The sequence below is a fragment of the Bicyclus anynana genome, chromosome 21 (assembly GCF_947172395.1).
Source record: "Bicyclus anynana chromosome 21, ilBicAnyn1.1, whole genome shotgun sequence".
NCBI classification, from domain to species: domain Eukaryota; kingdom Metazoa; phylum Arthropoda; class Insecta; order Lepidoptera; family Nymphalidae; genus Bicyclus; species Bicyclus anynana.
The window spans coordinates 5,720,072-5,740,278 of NC_069103.1; positions in this window are offsets into that span (position 1 = coordinate 5,720,072).

Genomic DNA, 20,207 nt, shown 5'->3' on the forward strand with positions numbered 1-20,207 from the left:
GCTCTTCTTCTAAGCCCTCTTTAAGACTAGTGCGTAACGGAACCACTACAAAGCCAAACAGACTGGAACGGATTGACTATACCTACTAAATACTATGAAGTATAGATTATTAATTGGATTGATTAATTACTCCAATAGCTGATATATTGCGTTAATTTTAGGTGGTACTGGATAAGCGAGTTGTGTGTTGTTTTAATTAAATTTAACTTCCCATTTGACCTATTTATTTAAAAGCAGATGTAAATTTTAAAACGATACAAAAATACAGTTCGCAATAACCCTTCTTGCAGTCGGGTAAAAAATAACAAGGGAGCAACACAGTACGGCCAGAGAGCAATCGGCTCCCCATACAAAAGAATATCCGTTCATTCAATACAACAATGTGAACGATACACGAAGAGATTTTTATTAAGCTTTATATTATAGCTCTGTATATGTACTAAAAGTCTGCAATATCTAGATATGTCTCATTTTATAAAGGGTGATCGTTTGTCAGCATATGATCCTACCATAGGTAAATACGGTAACTATGTATCTTACCATTATCAACCCATATTCGGCTTACTGCTGAGCTCGAGTCTCCTCTCAGAATGAGAGGGGTTAGGCCAATAGTCCACCACGATGGCCCAATGCGGATTGGCAGACTTTCCACACGCAGAGAATTAGGCAGTGATTCTTGGCGCGTATTGTGAGGAGGTTCCTCACTCTAGAGCCCTGACCACCGGTTTCTTGGGCACTCAAATGTCCCGCAGCAGGAGGGTTTTTTTTTCTATAAATAAATAAATGAGATATAATAGATATAATAATGACAATTATTCAGCTTTGCTTAAATGAGGTAGGTCTCGCTCTTGTCCTAGTACAATCAATTCTAAAAAAAGATCCAATAAAGAGATAGCACCTATTTACATTTCACAAAATTGTACACACAAAATTATAATTAACAGTGCCGGCTGTACGTTTTTTGTACCCAAATATTAAGAGGCAATTTAATTTTCATGTGCCCTCGAGGTAATTCTCATGGAAACGATTTTGTGGAGCAAGTTATTTTCTCAGATTTCGTATTTCATTTTACAAGTCCATTGTTGGGCGATGATAAAGGAGGTCGAGCCCTTAAGCTTCGCCCTTTAATACGATGTCTACTCACCTGAAGACATAGAGTAACTGTAAAACAGAACTACTTCTTGAAGACGAGATGGCCGAAGCGATGTGATTATTATTAGAGTTATGTTTTTCGATGTATTTGTATGTACGAGAATGTGAATCTTCATCGTTAGGTATCATTAGAATCGTCGTTCTTTCTCAATACAATTAAGCACTCTTTGGTACAGTGTTTAGCCTATGTGATCTCGGATCACGAGGTTCTAGGTTTGAGTCCTGGGTTGAGCTGTAAAATACTAGACTAATATTCTAAGCCCGCGAACCCACCATGCGAAAAAATCCGTGTACCGATACCGGAGTGGTACCCGTTCGAAATGCAAAAAAAATATGAGTTCAATAAATACCTACGAGTAGTATTATATTATAGTATGTAAGATACATTAACTAAAGCCTGTAGGTATGAATAACCCGTAAAATTGGTTGGCATTTCTGCAATGGCAGCTGTTCTACGAGATTTCCACAAAAATATTGTGCGTTGTGAAAGATAATACTTCTCGGTAGATGGAACAAAATTAAAATTAATAAATCTACGGAACTTCAGGGTGGATGTTCTGTTAGGTATGTTTAAATAATAATATAAGTTTAATAAAATTTTAAATACATTCTGTTTTATAAGTTATTTAATTTTTATATAAGATTAGGTTATTAATTGCTTAACTGAAAACTTATAAATGAAAAGAACTCATATGGACAAAGAATCTACTGTATGAAAGACTGATACTGTACAACCTATATATTGTATGAAAGAGTAGGTACCTCTTTGAAGATATGTATTTACTCGTACATCAAATAACATAAAATTGTAAATTTTGGAAAACTCCGGAATATCATGAAATCATTAATTACGCTCTCATCATTTTTCTCTTTCAGTGCGCTGTCATTTAAGACCCCGGTCGAATATATTGGCAGACATTCGGTTATTTTTCCCCACTTTCAACCCCCACAACTTTTAAACGGCTCAACCGATTTTAATCAAACATGTCTAAGAACACTCGCCCATAAGTCACCTTTCATACAAAAACAAACTAAATTGAAATCGCATCGTATGTTCGGGAGCTATGGTGCCACTGACAGACTGATAGTCAGACGGACAGACACGTCAAACTTATTACTCCCCTCTTTTTGCGTCAGGGGTTAAAAAAATATAAAGCAAGCCATTCACGCTCACACATACACACTAGAAAAGCAATTAAATACAAAAATCATGTCACAACTTGATGAAGTATTCGCTTTATCGCTATACTAGCGGACGCCCGCGACTTGGTCCGCGTGGAAGTTAGTTTTTCACAAATCCCTTGGAAACCATGAACTTTTCCGGGATAAAAAGTGCCTATGTGTTAATCCAGAGTAAAATCTATTTTCATTTAAATTTTCAACCAAATCGTTTCAGTAGTAGCGGCGTTAAAGAGTAACGAATATCCAAACAAACATACATCCAAACATCCATACAAACTTTCGCGTTTATAATATTAATTTTGTTTGAAACGTCGTGCGTTTCGCTCAGCATAGTATCTAGCAAGGAACTACAAAGTGTGGCGATATCGCCACAATTAATTAGGACACAGTAGTGATTAGTGATAAGCAAGTAAGCAGTACATATAACTCAACGTATAAAGCACATATGGAACAAGGAAATCAATCCACTCCATGCTGTAGTTACGTGCGGAGGTTAACTTAGGAGTTACTTTAAGCAACAGAAATAGCAATCTGTTTTGTAATTATTAATTACCCTCGCGGCGCAAGTGCAGGATCGCTTTAATAAAGCGTAAACTGATGAGACACACGGCTAGCTAAAACTAAAAATTTTGATAATGTGGTTGAATCTATAAACGGTTGTTTGTTACTTAACGGTGGAGGAATTAATTAGCGGATCTAGATGATATTTGTCACGAGGTTACATTATTATTATATATATTACTAGCAGACTTGCTAGCAGAACTTGTCCACGTGGAATTTAGTTTTTAAATTCCTCGGAAATCATGGATTTTTCCGGTATAAAAAGTAGCCTATGGGTTAATCCACGCTATATATCTCAATACAAAATTTCAGCTAATTCGGTTCAGTAGTCGAGGCGAGAAAGAGTAACTAACATTCATATCATCAAAATCATCAGTTTTCGCAAATCTCGGGAAACCATGGATTTTTTCGGGAAAAAAAGTAGCCTATGTTATAATCCAGAGTAAAATCTTTTTCTATTAAAAATTTTAGCCAAATCTCATTAGTAGTAGCGGCGTTAAAGAGTAACAAACATCCAAACATCCATACAAACTTTCGCGTTTATGATATTAGTAGGATCTTGAAGCACAAAGGCTAATTTAGACCCCAATATACCTATAGGAACCATGTCTTTGCGCTTAAATCTTGTGGTACAGCTAATATTCAGTGTTTGGTGTAGTGTGTAAGTAAAATAACGCTTGCGTAGAAAATACCTATTCAGTCTTGCCTGGAAGGTGCATAAATCATACTTGTCAGGAGACACAGATGCCGTTCTAATTCTTAGCAGAATGTTATTATTTAAAACGTCGTTGATTGACTGTACTACCGGATTAGAAGGTAGAATTTGCTGTTTTAAAAACATTGTAGATATAATTTTCATTTAAAATTATTATTTTTTTCAATCTCATTTTCTTTCTATCAAACCATTCACCATTATAACAATAGCGACTGTAGGACAAACAACATCAACAACAACAAATTTACCATCATCCGATTCCAACTCACCCACAATATACCAGTATTAGTTGGTCATTCTTGATGGTAGTGTGTCACTAAGCCTTGTTTCCACACTAAGCGTGTTACAGTGCATCTTAATACAGTTACCGGCTGTTCGCTATGATACAAATATTATATCCTCTTGACATTAGTTTCAATCTAACACAAAGCGGATCTGCGTTGGGATTAGACGAAATAGTATTTGATGTAAACCGGTGGAGTAAACATGTTAGTATGAACGGGCGAGTTTTGCACGGCGATTGGTTATTCTGATTGCTTTAATTAAAGTAAAGTAATAATAGCTTGACTTCGAGTGTGCTATAGCTTAGCAAGTTCGTTTGTAATACTCCCCGACGGCCCGCGCGGGCCGGGGGGCGTGTAGCGATGGATGCAAAACCCACGACTGATGCACCTCACTTCCCCGCACGCACTATTTTACACACGTGTTTCCCCCCGTCGTCCGCATATCATAGAAGTGTCATCAACAAACTTGCCAGACTATACACACGTTCACACGACACGTTCGATGTTTTTTTTTCTGATTCCATAATGGGACCTCACCGACGGCTTTCAGTTAGCGCAGAAGCATCGCCTGATGGGGCCCTAAGGCCGAAGCAGAGTAAGTGGGCGGAACGACTCTCTAAGGGCGTCTCCTAAGGCTTGTACCTCGGCTTAGAGGACCGTTTGGGAAGGGTGTTTTGGCCTGAGTGTATCAGTACGAGCGCCCCACTTTCTATGTGACACGGGGTCTAAATAGTCCGTAAGTAATTCAGTTGCATTGCGGCTATGAGAAGTCACCGTCGTAGAAATCGTCAGAGATATAGGTAGAAAAAACTCGTGCCTATTCCAAGGAAGTTCATTTCCATCTTAGACTGCATCGTCACTTAACATCAGGTGAGATTGCAGCCAAGGGTATTCATTAGATAAATTAAAATGGAAAAATTCTTTGACGTCACACTCTTTATATAAAGATCGTGATCTTTTAAAGGTTGTGGCAAGCTTCACTAGCTGTCGCTATTCATCAAATACTTGCTTTTCCAGTGATTCCGTGTATATTATGATTGAGAGCGGTTTTCACTTGGTCATACAGCGCATTGGCGACCTGTGAAAAGAAAAGTATAATAGTATTCTTGAAAAAAAAATATAAAACGCTATAGTTGCCCTTACGATTTTTGAAAGTTTCCCTCGATTTCTCTAGGATCCCATCATCAGATCCTGACATGATTACAATGGAACCTACTGGAAAGCATACCCTCTCAAACGAATAAATAATTTTTCAAATTTGTTTAGGCGTCTTCGAGTAATCGGTGAACATACATAAAAAAAAGATTCTGACGAATTCTGGTAACCTCCTCCTTTTTTAAAGTCGGTTAAAATAGTACAGAAAAATATAAAATGCCTAACGTAATCAGAAATGGGATATATAACTAAAGTAAATACGAAACCTAGAAACAAAGTCACTTTACCATCTGAAATATTTTATCAAGAAGTTGTTGGAGAATCGCCATATTTTTTCTGAAAAACCTGTTCAAAAGTTGCAAGTCAAGGAGAGAGCGGCACATATTTCTAAGTCACAGTTAGGACACCGAGCGGATGACTACAAAGGACGTATATGCAAGACGCTGACGCAAGCACAGTCACTTCTTCCATTGTGGATAAACTTTAAGTTGTGTAGGGTAACCATGATGCTTACAAAGTATGAAGATACAGAATTATCAATAACAAGTACTCCTTTAAAAATATGATCAAATGAAAAAACAGTGCTCTCCAAAGTTACCCTTAAAGTCATAAGACACCATAATATTATAATCCTTATTACATTTTATAAAAGTTTCTGGCTCGAATTTAAAGAGTAGACAGTTATGAAATTGAAATAAATATTTAATTTCAGTTTTTACAACGTATTTTAAATCTCATATGCTTACTGTGCTATACCTTCGTCTGTTACTGGAAAAACGAAGCATTTTATTACGTAAGCCGTTTAGTCAGTGGTGTGAAAACTTCAGATAACACGAAATATTTAAACATTTACCATAGAAGCATTTACGTAAAGGACGTACGTCTCTAAAAGCAAATAAAATATTTCCCGCTATAGGTGAGAAAATCCACCAAGAAGACATTATTATTAAGTCATGGTCACCCGAGTCGTACGTTCAAAGTGCCAGGAGTTTCATTCTAACGCAACATTGGAGGCATACCATTGAATAACTTTCGACAGGCACCAGATAAACAGGCTTCTCCTACGTTTGCCAGAATTGTGTGAGAACTATATTGCTTTACACAAACCTATTAATTCTAATAATGATATTATACATATTTACCAACTTTTCAAAACTATTAATCAGAGTTTTTAGTGACGTAGCTTTTTTGGTAGGTTTTACCGCTATTTTAGCTCCAACAGCAATTCTGTGTCCCGATCTTAAGTGTCCTTGAGTCCTAAAGCTCATGTATGAGGGTCGTGACCATATACATCTCTGAATTTTGTCCTTCAGATCTTGTTGACCATCTTGTTCTGTCTAAACGCCGTCAAAATACTTTAATTTAATTGCAGTTCTAACTATTTACTCGTACCAACGAAATACCATATGTGTATCGCATAGGGGTACTGTCTACAAATTTTAGATTTGAATTTTGTTATTTATATCTACAATTATGGTTTTCCGATGACAGCAGATGATTCAAATATTTTCTCACTTGAACGTAAGTTTTCTTCATTACCGGAGATAGGTACGGAAATAAATGGTTCACATAAATCGAAGGAGCCGAAAATTGTTTAGAAAAGCAATGATTTCCGAAGAGTTTCATATTGGACGGAAAGCTTGCGGGAGATAGATATACTTCATTCTAGGATAGCTTTTTTTATGGGAGCGCTTGGCTGTCGTCATGCTTGGCAATAAGCGATGATGTAGCCTATGGCAAAGATTTTATAGTAGAGTATAGTATAAAATGTCGCTAACTATGGTGAAATGCAAATTTGAAAAACGTCACGACGTTTTTCAAAAACGCTGTCGTGTGAACATATACTTGGGAATGCATTTGTTGTATTTGAACGCTGTTTTAAACATCGTTAAAAAAAACTCTAAAATTAGCCGTGATAGCCCAGTGGATATGACCTCTGCCTCCCATTCTGTAGAGTGTAGGTTCGAATCTGGTCCGGGGCATGCACCTCCAACATTTCAGTTGTGTGCATTTTAAGAAATTAAATATAACGTGTCCCAAACGGTGAAAGAAAACATCGTGAGGAAACCTGCGTACCAGAGAAATTTCTTAATTCTCTGCTTGTGTCAAGTCTGCCAATCCGCATTCGACCAGCGTGGTGGACTATAGGCCTAACCTCTCTCATTCTGAGAGGAGACACGAGCTCAGCCGTGAGCCGAATATGGGTTGATAACGAAAAAAACTCTCGTGCGAATGAGGGCTTACAAAAATGTGGTGTGTCTGGCCATGCAGTGTCTCGATCAATATCAGTCGCGAAAGATAAATAACCCAATCTATCACGCGGAAAAGAACTTCAGTCACGTAATATTCATTTCGACTTCATATGAAGTCATTCGAAGGTTCGCAACTTGTACAACTCTCTCGAGTCTGAAATGTTTTCTTTTGCATAAACTTTATCCATGCGAAATTTCTTAGTAAATCTTCCTTATATTTATTTAGCTACGTAAAAATATAACGCACATTGCTCGTACTTTTAATGATACCTTGAAACTCAAGCGGTAAGAGTGGTCGAACTCGTCACCGACGGGTGGTGGTTCGATCCCCGCTCCGTTGGTCTATTGTCGTACCCACTCTTAATAAAAGACATGGTAAATATTGTTTTTTTAGTAAATAAATTGTTGTTTTCATGTTTATTCCGAGAGCTATTCGTCGTTTTATAAATTACATTTTTATCTACATATGAATAAAATGAAACGAGTTAATAATTAATTAGGTCACCTAGTGGTCAAAATTCGATCTTTCAATACAAAAAAAAATATCTATGGTATTTTATTTAATGAACTTTAAAAAAAGAAGGTCAATATTCTCATTTCCCTCCAATTAGTCTGAAAAATCCCTCAAAAAATATCCTGAAAAGTTTCGCTTCATCATTATACATGAATAAAATTGAAGCTTCTATCTGTAGATTCAAATAACTGTTTTATCAAGTGCCTGTAATTCTTTATACAATACTAAATTATTTTTTGTCTGTCTGTCTTGTCCGAGCTAATCTTGGGAAAAGTTAAACTGATTTTAACAGAACTTCTGGTAGATATAGATAAGTAGGTTTTGAACAACATATATCCTAATTTTTATTCCCGAAAATACATGGTTCCTGCGGGATTCGTGGGAAACTGTATTTCACTGTGTTTAGATACATGTATATTGTATATCTATTATAAATATTATAGTATGTCCCTCCAAACTATTATTCCCATCCCCTTTAAATTAAACCTAAAGATATTTTCAAATATACGGATAAAATCTTTGCGAGGCTTTCATAGCATAGCTAACAACCTTCGTAGATAATATGTCTTTCTGTTGATGAAATCCCGTCTAATAATAATTTCTGAGAACTAACTCAGAGCAGGGGGGAATGCAAATAATAAATAACATACTCTTTTTCTACTTAGTATTACTAAAAGCTCCTTATTCACGCTTCCTTTATTCACGTTTTCACTGTTTGCGGATTAAAAAATTGCGTCCCAACTCCTATAATCGCGGCTAAATATTTCGTTATTCGCAGATCTGACTATTGCTATAATTGCGAATGGTTTAAGAATGCCACTGCATAAAATCACTCTGATTAGAAGCTTTTAAAAAATGTCAAGCAAGAGAAATTCAAAATTCTTCAAACCATTGTCTAAAACTGAAGATAATAGTTAATCAATAACTTCACTTAATTGTTTTTATTTCTCTTATATTTGTTTATTAACTTCACACGAATCAGAAAAATACAGTAATTTTTGTTACATTTTAATTAAAATTGAGTGGTTAACAGACCGACAGACAGACTGTGTGCGTTTATAAAACTTAATATACAGAGACTTCTGCTTTATAATGTTCGTATTTGATTTGACGATAAATATTTGTGATTTCTGATAACGTATGTAGCCCAAAATAGAAATTTGGATACAACTTTACTTTCACATATCAAGCCGAATACGAAATGTACGGAAAATTTGTAACTGGTATAATATTATATATTTTTTCGATAGCTTATTAGTTTATTAGGTCGAGTGGATAAAATACCCAGTTCGGGAAAGGCTCGCAAATTGGACCATACCCCACCACCCAATTTCGTGTTCAGCGATTAACTTACTGGTAGCGTACTCCACATAACGAATGTTGGTTCTACTTTAGACTTGTATCTAAGCTCACACGTGTTATTTTTGAATAAACATGTTTATTTTCTTGTACCTGTTAGCTAAGCTTTTTTTTCTACTTTAATCAAAAACATAATTATATTTTTAAACTAGCTGACGCCGCGCGGTTTCCGCGTATTTCCCATTTTCGGTGGAATACGGGGATAATATATAGCCTACAGCCTTCTTAGATAAATGGGCTATCAAACACTGAAAGAATTTTTCAAATCGGACTAGTAGTTCCTGAGATTAGCGCGTTCAAAAAAATTAACAAACTCTTCAGCTTAGCGTCAGCGCTATTTAACCTATTTTATTCTGATAGTGATAACTGAGAACTAACTATAACTGGGAACTGAATAATAGAGCCGTGATAACTCAGTGGATGTGACCTCTGCCTCCGATTTTGGAGGGTGTAGGTTCGAATCTGATTCGGGGCGGGCATGCCCCGCATTTTAAAAAATTAAATATCACGTGTCTCAAACGGTGACGGAAAACATCGCGAGGAAACCGGCATACCTGAGAATTTTCTTAATTATCTGCGTGTGTGAAGTCTGACAATCCACAATGGGCCAGCGTGGTGAACTATTAGCCTAATCTCTCTCATTCTGAAAGGGAGACTCGTGCTCAGCACGCTTAACTTGAGTACATCGACGTACAGCTTAACTTTAAGTGGCTCAGAAACTCGAAAAGTTTTTGGATTGCGTTTTTCTCCTAAACTATGAATTTTACATTAAAGTTTATTTATCATCTAATGTCATTGAGGTATTAACGTACGATTTTAAATACGAAGAGCGGGGCCGCCCGTTACAAGAGTAGTAATACTATAAACTTAATGGGATGGTTCTAAACACTATACTGCTATGTAAATCATATTTTATGTAATTTTTAAAGAATTAATAAACAATTATTATAGTCATATTGCACGTTTTATTTAACATGTTAGTTTGAGTCTGAGCAATACTTGCAAGTGCTCTCGTGTCCATATACTTTGGTAACTAAATTGCGTCTTTATTTTCACGTTAAAAGCTTGAAAAGCTCGCAGCATTCGCTGTTTAAGCAGCGTGGTAATTGGCAGGTGTGTACCTTCAGATTTTACTGTAACATTTGTAAGAAAAATGCAATTTTACCAAGTTTCGTGTATGACCCAAGTTAAAATACAAAATCAGAGCGTCTGCTTTTTAAAACATTTATAATAGCGTTATATTGAAAGAAAGAAAGAAAGGTTTTAGGCTTAAATTAATTTAGTTTTAGCAGAAGGCTTTAAAAGTGGATTTAAAATATAAGAAAACCAATGACGATCAAAGGTTAAGTTGTCCTGGCGAATATTCACAATATTTGCGAGGACAATTAAATCAACAAATCTAACTGTAACCGAAATAAGACCCTAGAATGGAAAAGATTTACCATAAGTGGAGTCACGCACTTATGAACGCTGCATGTAGGGTTAAAAGATCCTTTGATAGTCGACTAACACTCAACAAGAGAATTTTCTTAATTTTCTGCGTGTGTGAAGTCTGCCAATCCGCATTGGGCCAGCGTGGTGGACTATTGGCCTAAACCCTTTCAATCTGAGAGGAGACTTGAGCTCAGCAGTGAGCTGAATATGGGTCGATAATGATGAACTTCCGCAAAGTAGGTAATGCCTGCTTCTATCCAATATGTATAACCCAAGTCCACTCCAAGTAAAAGTTCGTTGTCTAAAAATATTTTCACGTCTAAACTAAACTATGTGAAACGTGTCATAATCTAAAAATGAATTCTCACTAAAGATAGAATACATGCATATTGTATCAGTGCTCTGAGAGCAATACATCTTTGTTTGTTCGAGATGTTTTGTAGTTTTAGCGAGAGTACTTTTCATTTATACACACCTGGTGCCGTTGAATTAGTAATGCACCCTCGACGAGTTAGACGAACGTTTTAAAAGTAATGAAGAGGATCGAAACTGGAATGCGACTAGTTGATCGCAATAGCCACAGGTGTTGCGAAAACCGCTATCCTACTAATAAAATGCAAAAGTTGTGTGTTTAGATGTTTGTTTGGATGTTTGTTACTCTTTAGCGCCGCTACTACTGAAGCGATTTGGCTGTAATTTGGAATGGAAATAGATTTTACTCTGGATTAACACATAGGCACATACTTTCTATCCTGAAAAAAATCATGGTTTCCTGAGATTTGCGAAAACTGATGATTTTGATAATATTAATGTTTGTTACTCTTTGACGCCTCGACTACTGAACCGAATTAGCTGAAATTTGGTATTGAGATGTATTATAGCCTGGATTAACACCGGAAAGATTCATGGTTCCCGAGAAATGTGTGAAAAACTAAATTCCACGCCAACAAAGTCGCGGGCATCCGCCAGTAATAAATAAATAAATAAAGTAAATAAATATTTAGTAGTCAGAAATAAGTTTACGAAACTGTTGTCAAAAACAGCTTCACCCTTGCGCTGGAATTTCGTAAGTTTATTCAAGTATGAGGGTCAATCTAAAAAGGGTCGCATCATAAAATACAAAGCGCAGTTTATTCGTGGTGTTTACGCACTAAAAATTTGTTAATTTTCTTGTACAAAATAGCTAAGGAAAATATCCCTTTGGTTCAATTGAACAAGAAAATAACTTATTACGTAGACACCGATATATAATAAACATGTAAATTTTGAAACTAACTTTGCTAAAATAATGAAGAACTGAAAACAACTACCTGACTTGAACTTTTTAGGCTTGGTCTATGGCACACTTGGATCGTTAATAGTTTACTTTGCCCAATTTTCAAAATCAGTCCAGAGAGATACCCCCTACAACACCACAAACTTTACCTCTCTTTAATATTAGTTTATCAGCTGATGGACGTCCACTGCAGAGCGTCCACTGCCTTTTGTAGGGACTTACAAACATCACGATCCTGAGCCGCCTGCATCCAGCAAATCTTTGCGACTTGATACTACACATATTATAAAACATAGTTCTTACGTCAAACATAGTTCTCGAATACTACTTAACGGGCTTTCATGCGGTTTTCACTATAGTACGCGCGTTAACAACTGAGTCTTAGGGCCATAAATCATTTCTCTATATCTATCTCGCTTGCACTTATGGGTCTTATGGAGCCGTCTAGTGAAGGGTGTAACAATGAAAGACATATTATCGATAAGTAAAGTTTATTATCGTATCTTGTTCACAAAATTAAAAAAATTAACAATATTTGATTTAATATAATACATATTTCATATTATATAATTATTAACTAAATAAAATTAATCTTCATCTGAGTCTTCATCATCAGAATCTTCGTCTTCTGCCAAATTTATTATAAGCGGCGCGTGATCTCTAATTAGAGCTTTTTGTAAATCTTTGTTTTGAAGTTCTTCGGCATGCCTAACACATTTGGCCCAGTCTTCTCGTGTGACATTTTCTATGGCTCGGTGGAGGTGATTTTCGACATCTGCTATCTTGAAGGTATTATTATTCTTCGCAACTTCTCCCTTTACTTGTGCCCAAATTAATTCTATTGGGTTATATTGACAGTGATATGGAGGGAGCCTTATTACTTCATGACCTCGTTCATTTGCCAGATGGTCTAAAGCGTAGACCTTCTGCGGGTTACTGGCTTTTACTTTTCTTATTAATTCTTCAATAATTTCGTTGCTGGAATATGGAATCTTTTTCTTTGTCAACCATTCTTGAATTTCAGCTTTCCTCGTGTTTCTTGTGGGTATCTTTTCCAACTGTATCGAATGATAGCTTGCATTATCGACAATTATAACTGAGGGCTCTTCAAGTAGATTCAGGAATTCGGAAAACCATGCCATATATGTTTCGCCATCCATTTCTGTGTGGTAATCAGCATCCTTTGATTTCACCGCTTTAAATATTAGCTTCGCATCTGGAACGAAGCCAGTCCTTGCAGAACCCGCATGGCAAACTATTAATCTTTGGCCTTTTCCCACAGGCTGATTCTTGAAACCTCCTTCATCGTTGCTTCCAAGCCACATCCTCTTTCTTGCATGGTTTTGATTAATCCATGTTTCGTCTAGATAGAAACGTGGTCGCTGATCGTTAGTTCTTCTAAGTAAATCCAATTTCCTTAAAAAGTCCATTCTAGCACAAACAATATCAGTTCTTTCCATTAAATATTTACGTCCTTCGCTATTTTTCTTATACTGGAACCCAACCTCCTTCAGTAGTATTCTCATTGAAGTGTTGCCGCATTTAAAATCGGGTAATTGTTCACGGAATTTTTCTAAAATTTTCGCCACGGATGGATACTCTCCATTCTCATAAAATGAAGCTACAGTTCGCTTCAACACACTTTTATCAAAATCGTCAATATTAGTGACGGTTTGTGGTTTCTTAAAATTTGTTCTTGGTATACAGGTACTGCCTGATTGTGATACTTCCGTCTTGATTCGGTCCACTGTCGCTCTGCTCACACCACAAACAAATGCGGCCATTTCACGTGGTTTGTTGAAATTTAGAGAAGCCACTTTATTCGGATCACTTTTCAATTCATTGAGAAACAGGAATACGTTGTGAATCAGTGTTCGAGCTTGAGGGCTAATATCGCCATGTAATTTCTTCAGATCAACGTTAGAAAATAAAGTATCCATAGTGCGCAACGAGTAACACATGAATGTATTTATTTAATTGCAGTAAACACATTTATAGCAAAAAAAATACGCAATGCAATTACATTAGAAACCGACCAATCAGAATCGTCCAAATCATTATTGACTCATCATTAGCACGTGCGCAGGTAGCCGTTTATCGATAATTAGGGTGCGCAGGTAGGCGCGCTGCACATTCCTATCTTTTTTGACTTTTATGACCGGACGACTCAGATGATAACGCGCATACTATATAGATAGAAAGATTTATGAGGGCAGGTTTTGGTTTATATTTGTCAAGATTTTTTTTCAATTTGTATGTTTTGATGTTTTTTACTCAATCAACTAAAGCCGAAACTTTCAATGATTACATTATGAAGAAGAAACACGTATGCTTATTTTCTCAGTATATCTACTCCATGCGATGAGAACCCAAAACATGGTAATAGGCTAGTTGACACTTTTTTAAATAGTCTTAAATTGTTCATTACAACAAGTTGTCTGACGTTTAGTTCATCAAGTAACATTGTAACATCACAAAATGGACGACGGATGTTTATGACGTTTGGAAAATTTAAAAATAGACAAGAAATCCTTAACTTTTATTAATCAATATAGATATATTTCGGATTCATATTGCATGTACTATACGAAATTAATATTGTATATTATATTAAACTATCTGACACCGTGCGGATTCACCCGCGTGGTTCCCATTCCCGTGGAAATACAGGTAATATATAGCCTTTCTCTATAAATGGGCTATCTAACACTGAAAGATTTTTCAAATCGGACCAATAGTTCCTGAGATTGGCGCGTTCAATCAAACAAACAAACAAACATACTCTTCAGCTTTATAATATTAGTATGGATTTGATATGACAATACCCTATTCCCACCCCTAGCTCTCTATACAATATTACATTCCTTGACGTTAAATAATTTCAATCTATCCAAAATAACTCCAGTCAAGAAACATTAATTTCGCCTTCAACTGTAATCAAGTAAAGATTCTTCAAGTTTCAGCAAATCTCAGGAGTCGAAAACTATTTTTCTTCTGTAATAGTTTCGAGTTATTCGTTTTGCTATATAATAAAAACTAAGCGGTAACGAATGTTGCATGTGGCAAAGATGTATGTGAATATAACCACAGAAAACATATGTACAAGTAATATAACATTTATAAAAAAGATAATATTATATATCTGAAAAAAATACATATAAATATATATTTTTTTAAAGTAACAATTGACAGATAAAGCATATGGCCCATCGATGGTAAATGGAATGAAATACATCACAAGACTTTTTTTTTCATCGTGATTAACTGTTTTTTATTGAAAATGAATACATTATGGAACTTGTGCTAACTTATCCTAATAATTACACAAACCATCCCCACGTGGAATGGTGGCAAGAACACTGGCTGCAATTCCGCACTGGACAGCCAGGCTGATGCTTTGCGCAGAAAAATGAGCCAGCCCTTCTGTCAACAGTCGAGGCAACTAGCCGCGGTGAAATGATTCGGAGATTTTTTTTGGCACTGCGACTCTATGGCCCAAGGGTCTCCACGGTAAAAGGAACAAATGTTTAACTATCAGATAGAGAGGCATATTTGTGCCACTAACTAGTTTCAGTTTTTTCTGCTAATTATTATTAATTAAATATTAGTCGTCCTCCCAAATTAAATCTATAATATAAAAATGATCGCTAAATGTGTTGATCGCAAATCTTGAGAACGGCTGAACCGATTAGGGTAATTCTTTTTTTAGAATATTCCTTTAAGTACGACGATGGTTTTACGAGAGTATACGGAACGGTAGGAGTAGGGAAGAAGCACACATAAGTCAAAGCGAAGCTTGACCGGATCGGCTAGTATGTCATTAATTTTTTTTTTTTTTTTTAATAGCTTTATTACCAAAAGTTACATGCTTATTATTGACATACTAGTCGATCCGGTCAAGCTTCGATTATATTTATAATCTATTTATAATCTATTTATAATATATAATCTATTTAGATTATATTTATATATAATCTATTGCAAATAGTTTGACTAAAAGTATTCAGTTCAGAATATGATTAATTAATTATTTTTTTTTAAATATTTTTAACGCTATAGAGTTGCCAGTAAAAATACGTAATGAAATAAACTTCTTAACTTAACTTTTTGTTCATTATTCATTAAGCAGATCAGTGTAAAGTACTAAAGCATATTATTAAAGGTGTTATTCATATAGCACGGGTACAGTGAGAGTCGCCTCAGTGACGTTCATAATACGTACAAATCGCGGTAAATTTCAAGAGTGTGACGAACTGTCACCCGCATCATCCTACATGAAACGTACTGTAGTATCGATTTACCTCTTCTGCCAAAATAATATAATTTCTAACTATGTTTTAGAGATTTGTCTACAACCAAGATAGCGGGACTGCTTAAACTAATATGAAAAATTAGGCAACTGAAATCACTCCTTGAACAAAAGTTGACCAAATAGTTATGCATTACTTTCAAAATCTCCGGACAACGACAGAATGTTCCGAATACCGTAATCCATGTCTGGAAATAGTTTAGGAACACGTAAATGGCCTCTCTAAGAGGATCACCTCGCGTCCTTTGGCCGAGCGCCTTCAAATTCTTGGTGAATTCCTAACAATACGCTCAAGCTTCTTGCTCAAATTTTGATATTTCCCTAACCGCAACAAGTACTTACAAGGGATAGGGCAAACTTGCGATACAACTTGAGCTACACGAAGCATTTAAATACAATTTTAGTATTTAATTATTTTTATTATTAACTAGCGGACGCCCGCGACTTCGTCCGCATGGAATTCAGTTTTTCACAAATCCCGCGGGAACCATGAATTTTTCCGGGATGAAAAGTAGCCTATGTATTAATCCAGAGCAAAATCTATTTCTATTCCAAATTTCAGCCAAATCGCTTTAGTAGCCGCAGTGTAAAAGAGGAACAAACATACTTACACACTTACACACAAACTTTCGCCTTTATAATATAAGTGTATTAATTAGTGGTAATGCAAGCAATAGAGATGTCCGAAATTAAGCCCACTTTTTAGAATGATACAGAAATGATAAATGTACTAAAAATTTTGTATATTTTACTAGATTACTCCGTTAGAATGTTAGCCGAAATAATATTTGCCAACAGGCTGATGAAACTCATTTCATTATTTTTACACCGATAGTAGTGATATACCTTATCCTCTTTTAAGTGCATTTCATTGATTGTATTTGCATACGCGGGCTGTAAATGTCAAAGTCTATCAATGAATGATACATTGTCAAATAGCATTAACTAGCTGACACCGCGCGGTTTCACTTGCTTGGTTTCCGTTCCGAAATAATATATAGCCTATAGCCTTCCTCGATAAATAGGCTATCTAAAACTGAAAGAATTTTTCAAATCGGACCAGTAGTTTCTGAGATAAGCGCGTTCAATCAAACAAACAAACTCTTCAGCTTTATAATATCAATATAGAATATAGATATCATAATTTGATTCTAATGTGTCAAGTTAGTGTCAAATCCTTATTAAAACTGTCATCTGTCAGTTAGACACAGATAATGCAATTAATTTTATTTCAAAGGGATACGAATTATTGCCTACCTGTAACAAGCAATTTAATTGATTCGGCAAATATAGATTGCTCTGAAAATTGGCCTCATGAGTTTTCCTTAATTGTTTTAATTTATGACTATTTTTCAGCTCTGTATATTTTTTATTATTTAGGCCCGAGTTTGTATGGAGACTGGGTTTCGATGTAAAATTTCAACGTACCTAGTTAGAAGATAAAATCCGTATAGTAAGTTTTCCTGGATATTTATTATGTTTAGTATTGCAGAGTTTTGGTAGTTCTATAAAAAAAGAATATGCCAACACGCATGTGTTACCTCCAAAAGATTCTAAGGCAACGCTTAGGACAGGCAGCGATTGAGACTTCCACCAATAATCGTTATAGTGAAATCAATGTAATTTTTAATCATCATCATCATCATCATCATCATCATCATCATCATCATCATCATCAGCCGATGGACGTCCACTGCAGGACATTGGCCTTTTGTAGGGACTTCCAAACATCACGATAATGAGCCGCCTGCATCCAGCGAATCCCTGCGACTCGCTTGATGTCATCAGTCTCTGTATAATATAAATTTAGAATAGGATTACGTTATCAACCCATATTCGGCCCACTGCTGAGCTCGAGTCTCCTCTCAGAAAGAGAGGGGTTAGGCCAATAGTCCACCACGCTGGCCCAATGCGGATTGGCAGACTTTACACACGCAGAGAACTAAGAAATTCTCTGGTGTGCAGGTCTCCTCACGATGTTTTCCTTCACCAATTGAGACACGTGATATTTAATTTGTTAAAATGCACACAACATAGAATAGGATTATTGATGATAATTTATGTTAGTGAGTAACTTGAGGTTACACAGAAACAAATTCAAACCCCACGCATATTTCCACGCATGTTAATCTCGCAAAATCCTTATGTTTTGTTTTAATTATTATTCCCAACCCGAACCGCTGGCGTTGTTACAAAAACATCTCAGTCCAAGATTATACGACGCGCGCAGGCTGTTGACACACGGAATTACGTTAAGACGTAAACAGCGAATTTAAAAGGCCAAGAGCCCAACCGTTTGAAGAGACTACATCGTACGACCTCCGTGGCGCAGTGGTATTACAAGACGGAGGTCCTAGGTTCGATCCCCGGCTGGGCTGATTGAGGTTTTCTTGATTTGTCCAGGTCTGGCTGGTGGTAGGCTACGGCCGTGGTTAGTGCCCACCCTACCGATAAAGACGTACCGCCAAGCGGTTTAGCGTTCCGGTACAATGTCGTGTAGAAACCGAAAGAGGTGTGGATTGTCATCCTACGTCTAATAAGTTAGCCCGCTTCCATCTTAGACTGCATCATCACTTACCATCAGGTGAGATTTTAGTCAAGGTCTAACTTGTACAGAATAAAAAAATAAAACCTACACTATTGAATGTGTAAGTATGAAATAACTCTTACTTGTTATAACTTATCAGCATAATTTAATTTTTAACACTTGAAGGCCAAGATTTCTTCTTTCCTCTGCAAGTATTTTTATGCAAAACACTCTTGGCCATCGTCGGATAACGAAAAATGGTACAAGCCACACTACATTGGAAACGGGTGTAACATTTAAAGCAAAAGCAATAAAGCCAAACGTCTGTTGATTGCTTTAATTTTTGCTTCGTATACCTCAAGTATCATCGTCATCGTTCGTCGTTATCAACCCATATTCGGCTCACTGCTGAGCTCAAGTCTCCTCTCAGAATTAGAGGGGTTAGGGCAATAGTCCACCACGCTGGCCCAATGCGGATTGGCAGACTTCACACATTAAGAAAATTCTCTGGCATGTAGGTTTCCTTACGATGTTTTCCTTCACCATTGGAGATACGTGATATTTAATTTCTTAAACTGCACACAATTAGAACCCACACCCTCCAGAATCGGTGGCAGAGGTCATATCCACTGAGCTATCACGCCTGTAACTCAAGTTTACCCTTTTTTAATTCTTGGATTAAACATATCATAACTTTTTGCCAAAACAATTTTAAGCAGTAATTAATTAAATATGTTCTACCACGAAACCCGGTGGTTTCATGCACGTTTTCGTGGAAACACGAGAACTTAGCCAATATTACTTGGTAATAATTTACCTTTAGTGAAATAATTTTCAAAATCGGTTTATTGCTTTAGCCATGAAGCGTAACATAAAAACTAACATTTCATCAGCAATAAAAATATTAGTTAAGATTGCTTTACTAAACGCCCCCTTAAAACTGTCCACTGCTTCTTATAGTATAAAACAGAGCGGAACTTGTAAGTAGGATGGAGCTATAGGTACATTACTTTTTTATAAGTAACTTCTCTGCTTGTTTGTTTGTTCCTTGTTTGTCTTATGATAGGAAATCATCCACTGCCGTTATTTACTTTTGAAGCTATTTTTAATATTGCCTGTATTTATATAACAATATTTACTATACCAAATACGGACTGTATACAAAAGAAACGTTTGCATTATAGTAAATAGCCATTGGATTGGCTTGTTAATGTTGTAAAAAAGCTAATAGATAGATACTTATATACTCTCATTATGAGACGTGAAAGCCTAGTGGAATGGTTGTATTTTGCAAAAGAAAAACTTTCTTTTTTCTAAAATACTGTTTTCATAATCTTCATAGACCAGAATACTTTATTTCTTGTAAAAATAGTTGGCAACCCTAGATCGAGGGAACGACGCATGACGTCATCTTTTTTCGAGTGTCCAGCCGGATCCATCGAATTATAAGACGTTGTCACGTCACTACGTTACTATTTAGGCTTAAA